Raw genomic sequence first — 7330 nt, 5'->3', positions numbered from 1 at the left:
GAACTCCATTTTTCTAAAGAACAAACAAAGGGTACCCAACCTATTTATTAATATTCCTTTGTACCTGCTGTGAGCAATGTCTGCATGTACTTCTCTGTAATATTAACTAAGTTTTATTGTGTTATTCCAAAGGCTATCTACACTGTTGAGCTGAAGTTACTGTGTTTTAAAAGCAAGTGATACTACTACTTGTATATAGTCCACATTTTCGAGGAGTGAAGAATTAAAAGGGGAAAAGTCAGAAATCTTCAGAAAGGACATGCTCTTCTGACAGATTTTTTTTTCTCACCAGCTTATAAGGATTCCCAAATTGTGTGTTCAGTGGGTGAGTCAAGGAGAATAAAAGGTTTTCTTTGTTTTTCCTCCCTTCAGCCATAACAGCTACTTTTCTTAGMTTCACTGGGAATGATGCACATATATCCATGAAGAAATATAAGTTATTCAGCTTTTTCCACCCCTTTATTTTATTCTCTGTTTTCTGATTCATATTCTAATACTCTTAAATCACTGCTGCTAAATGTACACTCACAAACATTGCCACCAGACCCTTCTCCTGCCCAGGATCAGGAGCTACCAGTATTTTCACGTGGCAGAAAGTSACATCTAATTCGGGAGTCATTGCTGACTGCCCAGTTAACCCCTCTGGTCAAATGCTCTGGCCTTGCCTTTKCTACAAAGGGTTTGGGAGAGGGTAGCTTGGTAAATGGCATGTGTGTATCTGTTAGTGAAAGGCTGAATTTTCCTGTTTTCTCTGCTTGTAGTTGTCTGGTTTTCTTTGAGAATCAGCCAGGTAGGATGAGCTGGTAATTAGTGTGAGAGACAAAGGCTAATTGCCCAATTATCCTTAGGATATCTGGGAAACTTAGTGTCCAGAGCCAATTGGAACTGGTTTGTGTTTAAGAACAGATTCCAGGCTATTATGTTGGATAAATGATCTTCCCTTGAAAAAAGTTCCTTCAAGTTAGTACAAATTCCATTTGTTTAAAACAAAAAAAAAAAAAAAGAAAAAAAAAAAACCCCAAATGCTAGAATGCCCGCAAACCTGAAACAATTGCATTTTGTATAGGTCAGTTATTCTTCTGTGGTGGCCTGATGAGGGCTGGACACCAGGTGCTTACCAAGGCTTCTCCATCGCTGAACTCTTCAAATGGGCAGGGAAGGGAAAATGTAACAAATGTGGGTCAAAAATGAGGGCAGGAAGAGATCACCCACCATTTACCATCAAGGGCAAAAGATACTCAGCTTGGGGGTGGAAAYAGTTTAATTTATTACCAGTCAAGTCAGCAATTAATCCCTACTCACACTCCTCCCCTCTGCGGSGTGGGGGTCCCAACAGGAGACAGTCCTCCACAAGCCTGTCCAGTGTGAGTCCTTCCCACAGGCAGCAGCTCTCCAAGGACAGACTGGGTCCCACAGGGTCACAGATGAYGCCAGCAAACCTGCTCCAGTGTGGGCTCTTCTCTCCATGGGGCCACAGGCCATGCCAGGAGGTCACAGCCTCTTTGGGCATCCTCCTGCTCTGGCGTGGGGTCCTCCAGGGGCTTTAGGAGATCCCTCCCCTGGTGTCTGGAGCACCTCTGTCCCCTCCTTCTTCACTGACCTGCTGGGCWGTTTCTCTCACACATTCTGCTCCTCCCACTGCTGTTCTGCTCAGGGTTGGTTTCTCTCCTTTCCTCTTCTCAAATCTATTATCCCAGAGGTGCTACCACTGTCACTGATGGGTTGTGCCTTGACCTGGACAGATCTGTCTTGGAGCTGGATGGCACTGGCTCTGTCAGACAAGAGGGAAACACCCKGCAACTTCTCACAGAGCTTGGCCATGCAAACCCAATAGATCATCCTAAATGTTACGTTATGTTATTAAACTCTTCCTTTAGCTATTGAACCAAAATTCCWCTTTTAGGAAATTTGAAATGCATCTGCATCAATGTTTTCATAATAATTGAGAGGTTACCTTTGAAATGAATGTTCTGATTTTTCCCCCTTGAGAACATACAGACTGGATGTGTTTCAGATTAAATTAAATTGAAAGATGAACTACAGAATTGTCCTTAATACCCTCCAACTACTAAGAGGCAATCAAACTCAAGGCCAGGCTAGAGTTACTGTGAAATAAAAACCAAATAAATGTGCATACTGTGAACATCAGGCCCTCAGCACCAGTGGTTTTAAAGCATAAATCTATTTGTACTTGTAGGTCCAAATAGTGTTGCTATTATCCTGTGTATGCATAACATCAGATTCACTGAATTGGTTTGATGTTCTTAATTGCCATCTAGAGTAATCTTTTATTTATATTGAGTAGATATCACAAAGGGAGATAAATCTTAGTAGGCTAAAATAAACCTGTGCCAATATTCCCATTGTTCTTTATTCTTAAAAATGTATTTACCTGTATAGATCTAAGTCTGTCTATTTTATACACGTAGTACAGAAGACTTGCCAAGCTTATTTTAGACTTTGAAGATCTTTTTGTTGACTTTCAGCAAGAAATTCATGCACATATTTTTCTGGGGAGAATGTGAGAAATGCACACGGTAAAAGCAGGATGGTAGAAGCTCAGTGGTTGAGCCCTAAGTTACTAATTTTTAGTGGTAAGTTTAAAATATATAGATATATTTATTTGCTGGCTTACTATACATTTTTAATAGGGTTTGCAAGAACACACTACTAAATTTTATTAGATAGTTACTTTTTACATTGCCTGCAGGAAATCTTTATGAAATATTACAATCAAAACATGTTTCTTCAAGAGGCAGTAATGTAATAAAATGCATCACTAGTTTTGATTGCATTGATAGCTTGTAGGAAGAAAAGTCCCTTTAGGGAGATGTGCTTTGTGTTCATAAGGAAGAGAAAAGACTATTTTGCAGTGTATTAAAACCATGGGAACCATTAGGTTTGTATAATAAAAATCTTGTAAACATTGATAGTTTTGTGGTTATTTTCTCAACAGCTGTTTTATATGAGAACCTGTGGATACTTCAAGTCATAACACTTTTCAAAAGGGCCATATTTAGCYTTTTATTAACTCAGCCTATATTTTCATTCCCCTAACTTGCATAACCATGAATAGTGTTCCAATTTAAATCAATTGCAATAAAAAATTATTTTCAATTTTGTGTAATAAGAAACAATTTGGGGGGTCCATTGATTTTAGAGTGTGTATATTAATTTCTAGTGAGGATACAAAATAAAAAAGCTCCTCTTAGAGAAGCAGATTGTGAAAAAAAAAAACCCTTTAAACAAGCAAGAAGAAATTTAGTGTCATTTGAGAGGAGATATACGTGATTKCTCAAGACAGTGGGACAGATTAAATGCAGATAGATAAAGGTAAAACAAATTGAGTCATAGTCGTGTCTTAAAGTTTCTTACTGCCCATCTGCAGCAATTCCTATAAATATATGGACTCGAGTTGAAAGGCATCATTTARTGTATCTGGAAATAGTTGTCTGATTTGGCTAGAAGGTCAAAGGCATCTTTGCATGCTCAGTTTAAACATGGTCAGAGGGATGGGACAATTTTATTGGAGGTAAGACAGAAATGTATGAAAACCTTCAATGGAAATCTAACCCAATAGTTTTGGTTAAGTCACTGAGGGGCAAAACTTAACAGTGGGACTGCAAGGACATAACTGGGAGAATGTTTACATTTTCATATATTTGAACAATTATTGACAATTTTATGAGTTTTATACTTTTCTTCCTTTTTGCCCATAGAATGAAATTTTAAAGCAAAGCCATTAAAGAAAAAGAAAAATCCTGCTTATTCTTCTACAGCATTAATTGAATGGAACATAGGAGACTGAGGCTTCTCTGTAGAAAAGAAATGTGATTTTAGTCTATCCTAACAACCACTGAAAAAYGAATGTATTTGAGTTCTGTAATAATAAACATATTTCCTTTGCTAACTTTTCCCAGCATAAGTATTCATACAGTTCAACTTTTTGAAACCATTCCACATAGGCCTTGCTTGGTCCTTGTGCCTTCAGTAGGTACAAATAAACTGTCGTCTCATCTCTCTCTACCACATGCAACACTATGTTAATCTTCCTAAAAATAAAAATAAAAAAAACCCCAAACCAAAAACAACCAAAAAAAAAAAAAAAAAAAAAAAAAAAAAAAAAAAAAAAAAAAAAAAAAAAAAAGAGAAAAGAGAGGTGTCTGTATGATGATGGAGAAGTTGTCCAAAAGAAAAACAGTTTCAGTTGCTGAGGATGCTTAATGAAGATCATTTGTAAAACTTCTGAATTCTAGCAGCGAGTCCCATTGGTGTCTGCTCAAACTCTAAAAGTGGTGGTAGCCAACTTCTGATGCACCAGTTTTCATCTCTTGTATTTACTTCTTAATCTATCACTTCAAAAAAAGTTTCTTTCCCTGCTTTTTACAAATCCATTAAAGAAACCAAAAGGCAAATGAAGCTTGTATACAATGTTTAAAAGAAGGGGCAGAGTGATAGGGGAGCTGTATCAAAATACTACAAACTTTGTTTACTTTGGTAAACTAAGGTTTTTCTTTGGAGTCCTAATAAAGAAAAAAWAATAAACAAAAACCACTTAAATGAGGAAAGCAGTAAATTAATTTTTGAGTAAAAGGTCTTTGCTTACAGGCTTGGTGTTGAAGGACAGCATAGAAAAACTTCCTGTTGGGAAAGAAGCTCTCTGGAGATTGAACTTTTTCTCCTTGGTWCGGGGAAACCACTGCTCCTTAGTGCCTCTGCTATCAATATGACCAATTAATGTCCTTAGCCCAAAGAAAGCTTTTGAATGTCCCTAGAGGGAGTCTTCACTTAAGTTTTACACTTAAGCTAGAGGAACACATGGAATTTCCTTCAGGAGATGTTCAAAAGCACCAGCTTTTTCAGGTAATTCAGTGCCCTAGGAGAAATTTCAATTTTCACTGAAAACTAATATAGCAGGTGTAAGCTGACTGTTTAACAAACATGAACTCAGATGCACTTGAGCAATGAATTTTGCCTGAAAAATTAGCAGTAATACATATTCTTGTGGCTTTGAATTTACTGTTTTAAGTAAAAATAATTTAAAATTTGTGAGATCATTAATTTTAAAATCTCTGTTTAATTRCAGCTACCTTCCTTTTCCCCCTCATTTAATTCACCTTCTCATTTTTATAAGTCTTTACTAATTTCCTCTCATTGAGGAATAAAYGTTGTTTTTCACCATGCTCTCATTTTAAACCTAAAATTCTAATGCTGCTAAAAGGAGACTTCATGAAGCAAGCCCTAAATAAAACATTCACTCTATTTGCTGGTGTTTCAAGCATTAAATTAATATTCTCAAAGTTCATTCATTAAGTCCCTAACTTGTAATTAGGATTCAGGCCATGCTTTTGATTAGACGGGAAAAAGAAATCAGCCCACAGAGAAAGGCAGCTTTTCATTTGAATCCAATCAGGGAGAGCAAATACACTCCAAAAAAAGGTTTCTGTGGTATATAGATATAATTATCATGAAGGAAAAGGGAAAAGCAACTCGGAACCTTAATGAACATGAAGGAGGGTGTTTTAGCCTTGAGAACTCCCTGCAGCAATGTTACCCTTCTTAGTGTCAATCCTATTGACCAAAACTTGGCAATAGACAACAAGAAAGTTTCCTCATAATTAATCTRGTGTGCTTCATTATATTCTAAAATGTCTGGGCTGATTCATTGCATCTGGTAGATCCATGCAAATGAAAGTCAAGACAGTATTTGGGACTAACATGCAAGCAAGCAAAAGGAGCTTGAGAGCCATATTAGAAACCAACCAAAGCAATCCATCCTTTGAGGTATTATAGGGATGAAGAACACCATTAGAAAGGCAGCCACTAGCACCCCTGGAGGTAAGATCACTGAATATTTCCAACACACAGAATGGAAAAATGAAAATTTATATTTGCTGCAGGGAATACAATTAAACTGTGTGTGAATAGGCAGAATCCTCTTCTTAGTTAACACAATTCTCTTAGTTCTTTGTACTCTACTGATATCTGATGGTTAATGAAGACTTTTTATAAACCAAATCACTTAAATACTAGATAGTTTTAGGGTTCTAATTTTAAACTTCTGGAAATCTTGTTTAGAATACAATAGTTAAAATTGCTTTGCTGCTTTAGCTTATGAACTCTCTTTGTCAATAGGTTTTGTCAATACATGGCAGGGTTGTGTTAGTTTTGATAGAAGAAGATGATGTGYAAAACTAAATCTTTGCAGTAGTCACCAAATAGCCATGTCTTGCTTAAGATATGTTAAAATACATATTGGCAATTTCTCTTAGGTAGTTGGTTCACTAGTTGAAGTAATAATTTTCATGTATTGCATATTGGAAAACATAACTGAATACCACAGATCCTGTGTAACAATTAGTTTTCCCAGCTACGTTGCCTTTAAGGATTCACCTCTTCTGCTTTTCCACACACATTCTCTGTTAAACTCACCCACCATCCTGCTCAATATGACTGCAGACATTCAGCTAATAAGGATATTATCTTTTCTGAGAAAAGCCCACAGTAAAGCTAAAATACAAGTAGTTTGTTTTGACATTACCCCTGCTTTTCAATTTACAGGCAGTTTTAGTGAATTATTACTCCTTAATACCAAAACAACAGAAGGGCCAATCCTAATATTTGCATAAAGCAAAGGCATTTAGTTAATTTAGGGATGTAAAGGTAATAAACATATCTAGTTAACATATTTTTGCCAGAACTTCACATACACATTCATGAATAATTTTKTTGTATTTATAAAGCTAAAGTTAAGGTTAAAAAGCAGATGATTAAAATATTTACCCAGCACTAAAGTATTTCTAATTCTAGACCACTGYCTGTATTAGGAGGATTTGGACCAGTAAATAAGATTTTGTCATTACTAGTAAAGGCCACAGAGTTTCTGTTGAACTCACTGTTGAGGGTCTTATCACTTCTTTAAAGTTTCCAYAGCCTGAACTGGTCTTGACTTATTCAAACAGTCATCTGAAAGTAATCACATAACTGTTGTCTAATCAGTTTTAGCCTAAGGAGATTGAAAAAAATGAAAACCTTGTTGGAGTTGGTGGCAATTTACAATCAGTATGATTGAAAACCAGTATGGACAGAAGAAAAGTGGTGAGACTATTTGGTCCAATGTGTAGCATAATTTATAACATAGGTAACCTTAATATTCTGAGCTGCCATGATCAATTACAATCTCACTCTGGTTACATGGTGGCATGACTCTGGGTCTTCCTAAAAGCATTCAAAGGAATTCTGAAAGTCAAAGTATGTATATTTAATCTGCTGAAATGTATAGTATTCTTTCAGATCTGTATGCAAAGCAAATATAACATGTAGTGGGGGG

The sequence above is a fragment of the Malurus melanocephalus genome, unplaced genomic scaffold, assembly GCF_030028575.1.
Source record: "Malurus melanocephalus ecotype Western Australia unplaced genomic scaffold, MMel_1.1 scaffold_1, whole genome shotgun sequence".
In the NCBI taxonomy this organism is placed as follows: domain Eukaryota; kingdom Metazoa; phylum Chordata; class Aves; order Passeriformes; family Maluridae; genus Malurus; species Malurus melanocephalus.
This window is presented reverse-complemented; position numbering follows the sequence as displayed.